The sequence below is a fragment of the Pistacia vera genome, unplaced genomic scaffold (genome assembly GCF_008641045.1).
Source record: "Pistacia vera cultivar Batoury unplaced genomic scaffold, PisVer_v2 Contig5, whole genome shotgun sequence".
Taxonomy (NCBI): Eukaryota; Viridiplantae; Streptophyta; class Magnoliopsida; order Sapindales; family Anacardiaceae; genus Pistacia; species Pistacia vera.
In genome coordinates this window covers 582,086-591,734 of record NW_022196334.1, presented here as the reverse complement: position 1 = coordinate 591,734, position 9,649 = coordinate 582,086, and positions in this window count along the sequence as shown.

Sequence of the window (9,649 nt, the reverse complement as noted above, 5' to 3'; positions counted from 1 at the left end):
CTCAAGATGAATGGATGGATCCTTGATTCGGCTTGTTCCTACCACATGTGTCCCGATAGGGAGTGGTTCCCCACATATGAATCTATTGATAGTGGAGTTGTTTTGATGGGGAATAATGTCTAATGCAAAACGGTTGGGATATGAACAATTCAAATAAAGATGCATGATGAAGTTATCAGAACCTTGTCGGATGTTAGACACGTTCCTAACTTAAAGAAAAATCTTTAGGCACACTTGATTCAAAAGGGTGCAGTTATACAGCTAAAGGTGGAGTCATGAAGACCAATAAAAGTGCTCTTCTCTTGATGAAAGGGAAGAAAGTTGGTAGTTTATATTTCTTGCAAGGTGTCATAGTCATTGGTGCGGTTGCAGTTTCTTTATCATCAATGTCAGATTTAGACGTCACCAAGTTATGACACATGAGGCTGGGCCATATGAGTGAAAGAGGGATGGCAGAATTAAGCAAGAGAGGTGTTCTTTGTGGTCAGAGAGTACAAGAAAAATGGAGTTCTGTGAACACTATCTTTGGGAAGCTGAAAAGGGTTCGTTTTAAGACAGTTATTCACAGGACCAAAGGAACACTAGATTATATTCATTCAGACAGTTCGTCCCCAGCATCATTCTCCGGAGAAAGGGGTTACTCTTCAGCAGTTTCCATTGCCCTGAAAATGTTACTCAACAGGAATGACTCAAATTCGGAAACAAATCTAAATAACTTTTCTTTGACACTGGGCTGTGGCTAACTAAAGAGAAAAAAAAGATAAAAAGAGATCAATAGAAATATAAGCTCAAATCAAACAATTGAGCCCTCAAAAGTTTCTAACTTTTACTTGATCTAAAATCAATGTATAAAGAAGAGAAAGCAAGTAATTTATATATACCATACAACACATCGTCCAAACAAGAAGTCAACGAGTTTATAACATGTCACATAAATATTCATTTTTCAAAATTTGAATTACAATGATTGTCAAAATAGATCGAAGAAAAAAAAATGTTTACATGACATGATATGAACTTTATTACCGTCATATATATAAGACACATTATTGGAGCCGGAGGGTCATTTTTCTAGCTGTGAGTACTTCCCACGCAAGGTTACAGAAATTGGTAGTATTGGCTCTCGATTATAGTCATCCTTTGATTTCCTGAAGATTGCATAAAACACAGCTGGAAGAGAAGCTACAAAAGCAACTCCACTGATCTCCAACATCACATTTTCAGGCATTAACATAGCCGTTAAGGCTAAAAATGCATAAGCAGAAGCTGTGTATCCAATCCCAGAAGTGATTCTACCAGCTGCAGCAGCTCCAGGATTGTTATTTAGGCCAAATAATAAGCTCCCAATTGAACAAAAAACAAACCCAACAACAGTGCAAATCACAGAAAAATCCAAGAGCATATTCATATTATGAGTAAAAATATTGCTGTTGCTGCACCGCATTGCCAAAGCAGCGAGACCAATTGTAACCAACGTCACGTAGGGTGGCTTGAATCTACGCCGATAACTTTCTGATGAATCAATAAACGGTGGTTCCATTCCTAAACTTTCAAATAGTAGCTGAATATCAAGTGGCGTGACTTCGTCTGAGACTGGAATTTGCTTCTCCTGAGGTTCCGAACCAGCAGATTCAAGCTCCTCAGGAGAGTCAGGACCAACCGAAGTTATGCCATCACAGAAGGCCTGAACCTGAACCTGAAACTGACCGGACTGAGAAGTCTTGACTGTACTGTTAACTTGTACCATGGTGGAGCTTGGGAGATCTACAGTTTCCGAAATTGATAACTTCTAATTAATTCTATGTTTTGAATCTTCTGAAAAGATGGAATCATATTTAATGGTTTAACTTTTCCTTGTGATAAGTGAGTGCTACCAACACTGATATGGGTCAGACATGATAAACAACGAAGCAATAAAGTTGAGTGCCAAGAAACATGGATTGAAATTTCCGCTAGGAGGAATCACAATAAACTCCCTAGAAAAAAAATTTCTCCTCTCTATGTAAATCTTTCCTTGTTTTGAACGGGTCTTCGACACAAAAAATGTACAGGTCAATGCTACATCAAACTGATGTAGATCGATTTCTCCGGATGGATGAAAGAGAAAAAAATAGATATAAATACAAAATAAATATGAATACATCAACTTGTTGTAGATACCGAGATGATTTTCTCTTGATTTCTCCAAAGTGATTATATATATATAACCACATAATTTGCTCGTTCTTTTCCTCATGCTAACAAAGACTTTAATCACTTTTCTAATATAAGAAGCCTTTGAGGGAGAGAGTAAAAATGGTGTCAAAAACAAACAGATTTGACCATATTCACATCTTTGCAGAATTGACTCTTTCAAGCAAAAGAGTTGATCATCAAACAAAATGGGCAAAGATTACTATGTTGTTTTCATTCTTATTTGTTTTTATTCTGTGGACACTTCCTCATCGTTTTGAGAATGGAAGTATAGTTCCCACAATCATTTTTCAACACCCTTTTATGTTTCATGCCTTTGTAATCTCAATCATCTTCTCCTTCACCGGTGCATTTAGCTTGTTGTTGCTTGGAAACAAGCCGAAAATCGCCACAATCCGCAGATGTTATTTCGTAGTTTCAATTCTTTGCATGGCATCAGCTTTATCTATACTAGCCTGTGCCTTGTTTTTAGAAAGTTGCAGGTTGGTTTCTCATCAAAAGAAGGAAAATTTCTTCTTCTTCTTCTCAAGCTACTTAACTCAGGAATCCAAAGTTGATTACAATGAAAAGACTAATTAGCTAGTCCTGGTTAATTTTGAAGAACTTTCTCTTTCTCAAGTTGGTTGAAGCAATATATGGTCAATTTCGTTTCACTCACCATGGATTTGTCTAGCGTTTGAAGTTGCTATGAGTTTTTATCGAAGTGCTATGTAAATAATGATAAATGAAATCAAACTACATCTTTTTAATTGTCAAAATTAAGAAAAAAAAATAATTATACCATCTTAGATCGATATACGTTCTCTACAAGTATAAAATTATCTATTTCGTAACCTTTAGATCACGATTCAAGAGTTGATCAAAAACTACTATAAGGGTTGGATAAACGGGTAATAATGTAATATTATCTTTTGTAACTTAATAAATTCATGTCAGGAAAAGGGTTTGGCAATATTGCAAGGAGTCAGAAAACTATATTCCGAAGGACTTGATACCTTCTTTTTTCTCTTAATTTTCTGTAAAAGTATCATACCAAGCCAACATTGTAATATGTTTCTTATATGAATCAACAGACTTTTATTTTTCAGTTTTCTAATTTGTCTATACTGTACTCACATGTTTGAAGCCAGCAATAAAATTACCAAACCAATGTTTGATTAGTTTGAACAAAACTCCTAACACTTTAACATGAATATTCTCCTTCTCAGCACATTATAAGTTTAGAGAATCAAGTCTTTATTACAAGAATAGCATGAAACATTTTCTAAAATTGCAATACATTAACCCAAAGGGTTGGTTTGGCGGTCAAAGAGGTTTGTTTTATTTCTTGAGTTTTTGGATTCAAACTTTAGGGTCACTTTTCACAATAAAATTGTGGCTTACCTGATCATTTAGGCTTGTAGGGTATTCTATAGACTCTGAAGATTAGTTAAGGAGCGTGCTCGGACACCTTGGTTACCAAAAAAAAAAAAAAATTGCAAGCAACTTTTAAAGAGAAGAAAAAGGAAAACTAAAAAAAAAATGTGTGAACAAGGTTTTACTACCTTAACTGTTGGTAACATTAGTCTCATAGCGGCTTGGTAATGGCTAAAAGAAGATAATATTACTAGCAGTGTTCTAAAAACTGGACCGGACTGGCGGGTTACACCAGTCTGACCAGGTTTCGTTTAAGACTTCGGTTCATTAATACAATAAAACTTGATTTGTTATTTAGACCGTTTTAAACCGATGTTGGACCGACGGAATGTGTCAAACTGCCAGTCCAACCGACCTGGTAGCAAATTCGGTCCACTAAATCAAAATCCCTAGGGGGTGTTTGGTTGGGGGTTATGTGGGATTACTACGGTTACGTGATCTTATATTACTTGATTATCATGTTTGGTTGTCAAGTAATATAAGATACAGATAATCTTCAAATACCAATAGTGGTTACTATTGGTAATATTGGAGGTAATCTGATTACCTTCATTTTCTTAGGTATTCTAAGATTACTTGGGTTATATTTTTTTGTCACAATTTTATCCCTTATTAGTAAAAAATTTGGACAATAATGCCCTTATTTAAAAATAAATTTACATTAATATCCTATTTCAATTTTACCCTTATTTAATTAAAATTTTGGACAATAATGCCCTTATATTTAAAACAATTTACAGATCACCACTGCCACCCAACCACCACCACCACTGCTACCCAGCCACCACCGTCGACAGCGGGCCAACCACCACAGACCGCCATCGAAAAGTCACTAGAGTCCCTAAAAAAGAACAAGATTCCATGGGAGGCTCCAGGAGGCTTTGATATGGCCGTTTTCAGCCATATTGATGGTCGAACGCAGCCATATCAGGCTAGATCTAGCCGAAAATGGCTAGATCTATTCTGGCTATTTTCGGCAAGATCGATGGAATTGGCCGTTAATGGCCATGGACATGGCTGTTAATGGCTAGATCTATTATGGTCGGAATAGATCCAGGGCCAGATCTCACCCAGATCTGGCCAATAATGGTTAGAGATTTGGCCGTTAACGGTCGGATCTGGCCTGATATGGCCATTTTCGACCATCAATATGGCTAGAAACGACCATATTGGAGCCTCTAGGTCATGGTGAGCTACTCACGGGGACTTTCGGAGACTTCCGGTGGCGGTAGGCGGCAATAGGAGGTGGGGGTAATTTTGTCATAAATTAAAGTTTTATATAAACAATGATGTTTTAGCTAAATCTGAAATATTGGGGTTAAAAGAAATTATTCAAAAATTAATAATAAAAATAATATCATATTAATATTTAAAAAGGAGATAATTTAGTAATTTAAATAACATACCTACCAATTTATTCCCAATAACCAAACATATTAATATAACATACCCACCAACTAACCAAACACATTTTTTTTAAAATTCACAGTAATTTTCAAGATAATCTATCTTTTCAGTAATCCAATATTCCCAATAATCTAACATTCTCTGAACCAAACGTCCTCCTAAAACCATTTTATCCTATCTCTCTTTCTTCATTCGACATTTTCAGCTTCAAAACAACAAGGAACTAGGCTTGAAAATCTAATATGTAAAGAAGAAAGAGAAGAGGATGGGGAGAAAGAGAGAGTAAGAAAAAGATGAAGGAGAAGAAGAAGCTAAAGAAGAAAGAGAAGATGATAGGGAGAAAGAGAGAAAAGAAATAAAAATGAAGGAGAAGAAGAAAGAGAAGTTGACGGGGAGAAAGAGAGAGAAAAAATAAAAATGAAGGAGAAGAAGAAGCAGAAGCAGAAGAAGAAATAGAAGATGACGAGGGACAAAGAGAGAAAAAAAAAAGGTGAAGGAGAAGAAGAAGATGAGGTGACAAGTGAGAAGAAGAAACATGAAGAAAAGATGAGGTGATGGGTGAGAAGAAGAAAGAGAAGATGAGGTGATTGGTGAGAAAAGATAAATATATATAGTTGCTGATGTCATTGGTTTGACCCACCGTTCAGATTGGGTGGACTGTTCAAACCAAAAACCGATCACTTGGTTAAGTCACTTTCTTATCCGGGTTTCAGAACATTGATTGCCAATAACCTTATGGTATGCCGTGCATTTTAGTGGCATGATGGCTGTTGCTGGTCTTTTCGGGCCTCTTTTAGGAATCTTGGGCCTGGGTTTTAAATGGTTGAATTATCATATTTGTCCTATTAACCTTAATAAGAGCTGTCCTCGAGATTCCAATATCCATTTACTTATGGACACATGTCAACTTTTCATAGATTTAGGCATATTCCCCATTTGACGGGAATCTTGAGCTTAGGTTGCCTTGTACTCACGTTCTTGTCATTTGGCTCTCTTGAGTCTTGGCTCCCTCTCTGAGAAACACGTTACCTCGGTGACCTATTAAGACTGTCTAATAACATAATAACATATATAATTAGTTTTTATAATAAACCATCATGATGGTGGTTATTTATGAATTATATAGGGTAACTATCTATCAATCATAATAATGGGTGGGTGAAAGAAAAAATTGACATATGTGAGAATGCATATCACTATTTCATTGGGTTTCAACACGTTACTTAAATGAATTGATAAAATTGTTTCATATAAGTACTTATTTCTTTTAAGATTGTCCTTTAATTATCTCGTCTATAAAAATGTGAGTTTTTACTTGAACTATACATTTTGGGTTAGGCTAAATTTGTCTTTAACACATATGAACCATGTTAATTAGCATTATTATTCATAAATTTTCTTCTCTAGAGAAATTTTATCATTTATTTAAATTATTATCTCTATTTTTTTTTTACTTGTACACTCAAGTTTAGAGATGGCAATACCCATTAGGCATTACCCATTGTTTACGGGGATGGGTACGGGCCTGAGACAACCATCATTCGGCTCAGCCTGACCAAGTTTTTGTCAATGAAAATTTTATTTTATTTGATTACGATTTTAAAATGAATTTATGATAACAATCAATTGTAATTTTGGTTAAACCCAAGATCCCTTGTCCACCATATTTAATCTTTACACATGAAAAATATAACGATTAAAACAAGATATACTATTAATTAAATTAATATAAATGACAAAGAAAAATATATCAAAGATTGTCCATGAGAAAATAAATTATAAAAATTAACATGAACCGGGACTAGGAGTCACAAAAAGCCTGTAGGGCTGGGCTTGGGCATTACCCGACATCCTTGCAACGGGCCCGAGCCAAGGTCATGGGGTTGGATCTGGGCCAAGGGATACCTAATCCCGGCCCATTGCCATCTCTACTCAAGTTCTGTAATCACAATATAAAAAGGTTGATTACATAAGTTTTAATTAGCTCTTATCTTAGTAGATATAGCACAAATATTTCAATCCCAACTTTGTTGTGGCCTGATTCGATTTCTTATTATGTACTCATACCTTATTAGGAAATTGCAATTAGCTCAAAAAAAAAAAAGACCAAAAAAGTGTTAAATCATATGCAATAATGAGACCCACAGAGATAAATCAAAGGACCATTCTCAACCGTGATGAAGATCAATCAAAGGATGAAATCAAGCAAAGATAACAAAATCATAAATTAAAGCAAATGCAGATGCAAAAGATCCTAAATTAACATAAATGAATAAAAGCTGGTAACTTGATTGGGCGAAGCAGCAGGTTGCTTCAGCCTTCAGCTGCTATTTGTTCAAGTTCTGAAGGGGGAGATAAAAAATCAATTGAAAAAGAAAATCAGTTCAACCTTCTGATTAAAATGATCGGCAGTTTTTTAACCTAAAATAGGCAGAAACAACTACCTTAAAGCCCTATAAAAGTTCTCCCTTTCTTGATACTTACTCTTGAATCGTATAACTCCATTGTCCAAGCTCGACTTCTGCAAATCAGATCAAACTTATTGCGATATTAATTGATCCACTAAGAACTCCATATCAAAAAAAAGCTCTTAAATTTTTTTATTTAAGCATGGTGTTGCTTTATTCTTTCCACACATATTGTATACATACTCCGAAACCGATATAGAGACACGAAAAATATATATATACTAGTCTATCACAACACATCTTGGCAAGGAACAAGAGTAGACCTGAAAAGTATATACATCCGAGCGCTCTTTGAATCGTTAAGGATCTCTCCTAATCTGAGCTTTACGTACCTGGATCGTTCTGGGATACTCACTTTTAACTTTTCATGAATGCATGAGCTAAAGCCGGAAGCGATGCTAAACAGACACCAAAAGTTATCCCCAGCATGAAATTTTCCGGCATTAACATGCCAGTGAGTGCTAGGAATCCATAGACGGAGGCAGCATACCCAATTCCGGTCAAAATTCGAGTTCCAAGTCCGGTTGGTTTACGCCGGCCAAACACTAAGATTCCATACAAGTAACAAAGAAAGCTGATCACATTGCAAGAAACTGCGGAATACAAAAGAATGCGTGCATTTTTTGACAATGAAGCTGTGCCATTTGACCCAATTGCCCAAGAAGCAAGACCTGTCTGGGCTGCAGTCATCAGGAATGCCTCGGACGATCTTGCACGATTAAACAGTGGCTTATTGACCTCTGTTCTTTGATGAGATATTGCATCCTCTATTAATGATCTAACATTAAGAAATATGGAATGCCAACCGATTTCATCCGGACCATCACGATATATTGGTAGAGTAGGAGATGATAGTGAGGAGAATCGGTCTCCAAAAACCCTTGACCTGCCAACAAAAGTTCCAATTACTGATGTATGCTTGCTGATTATTTCCTCGACAATCTCATACAGAAGTGGTGGCATGGAGTCACTTTGTTCGTGCAACTCCCATACGGATGGAACACTAATCTTAACGCCGATGTCTGGAATTTGCTCTTCTGCCAACAGAAGAGAGTATGGAGAGGGTACCAGTTTGACAGAGAAAGCCACAAGATTGTTACTGTTACCTGTATTACCAGTTGTCACTAAGAATTCTCCTCTCGAGTTCCAGCGGGCATATCTCATATCCCAGTATAATTCCCGTAATTGAACTTTATGCCTTCTGTAAAAGTCAAGTTGTAGCTTACAATTTTCGCAATCCGATTCCAGACAAAAGCGCATCAAGTGCAGTTTTTCCATTTGATAGAGTGAAAGGAATTCAATGACCATCTCAGGATTTGAACGGGCATGGTCAAGAACCTGAGGACCAACAACATAAACGTCGCTTCGCTCAATCTGAATGTGGTAGCCGTGGGACAATATATTCTTAACCGGTGCCATGAGAATAATTTTCCAGTTCAGTGAATTAGGTTCTTGACTTTTGATGATCGAGTAGTACTGTGGGATAATGAAGAAAGTAATAAAGAAACATATACTGACAAAGTCGTCCGCAGGCCTTACATTGTAAACCACTAAACAAACTGCAAGATCCATAAACGAAGACTTGAAACTTCCGCCTGGAGCTTTCACATGAAATTTCCCAGAAATGACTGCTATCAAACTCTCCGCTAGAAGCTCAAAACTATAGATTGACGGATAATCCTATGAATTTGCACTGTGTCCTTTACCCTTTTGTCCTGACAAAATCAGTCGGAAGTTAATAAAGTAACGTTTCTGCGATACAACTCATATATATAGAGAGCAGAGTTTTGTCAAGCATTTCCACCAGGGAATTATCATGGAAGTTGAAACATTTCATCCGAAATTTATATCAAATCCTGAAGTTCAAATCGAATGGGAAAAGGTAATTATGCTAGTCTCGTGGTCATGTGTTATTAGTCTATGGCTTCTTCCTCATTACTACAACGAAAATGGGAACTTTGTATCGCTTGTCATTTTTCCTGAACTCCATTTTATGTTTGTACTCTTCGTGTTTTTCATCATGATCTCCTTCAGCTTTTCAGTTTGCACGTTGTTGATTGCAAGCAAGTCTCAGAATGAGGTTTCGTTTCTCCAGGGAAAGCTCCAGGATTTATATATCTTGATTGAAGACAATCCTCGGGATCAAAATCTGTGCAGATTTTATT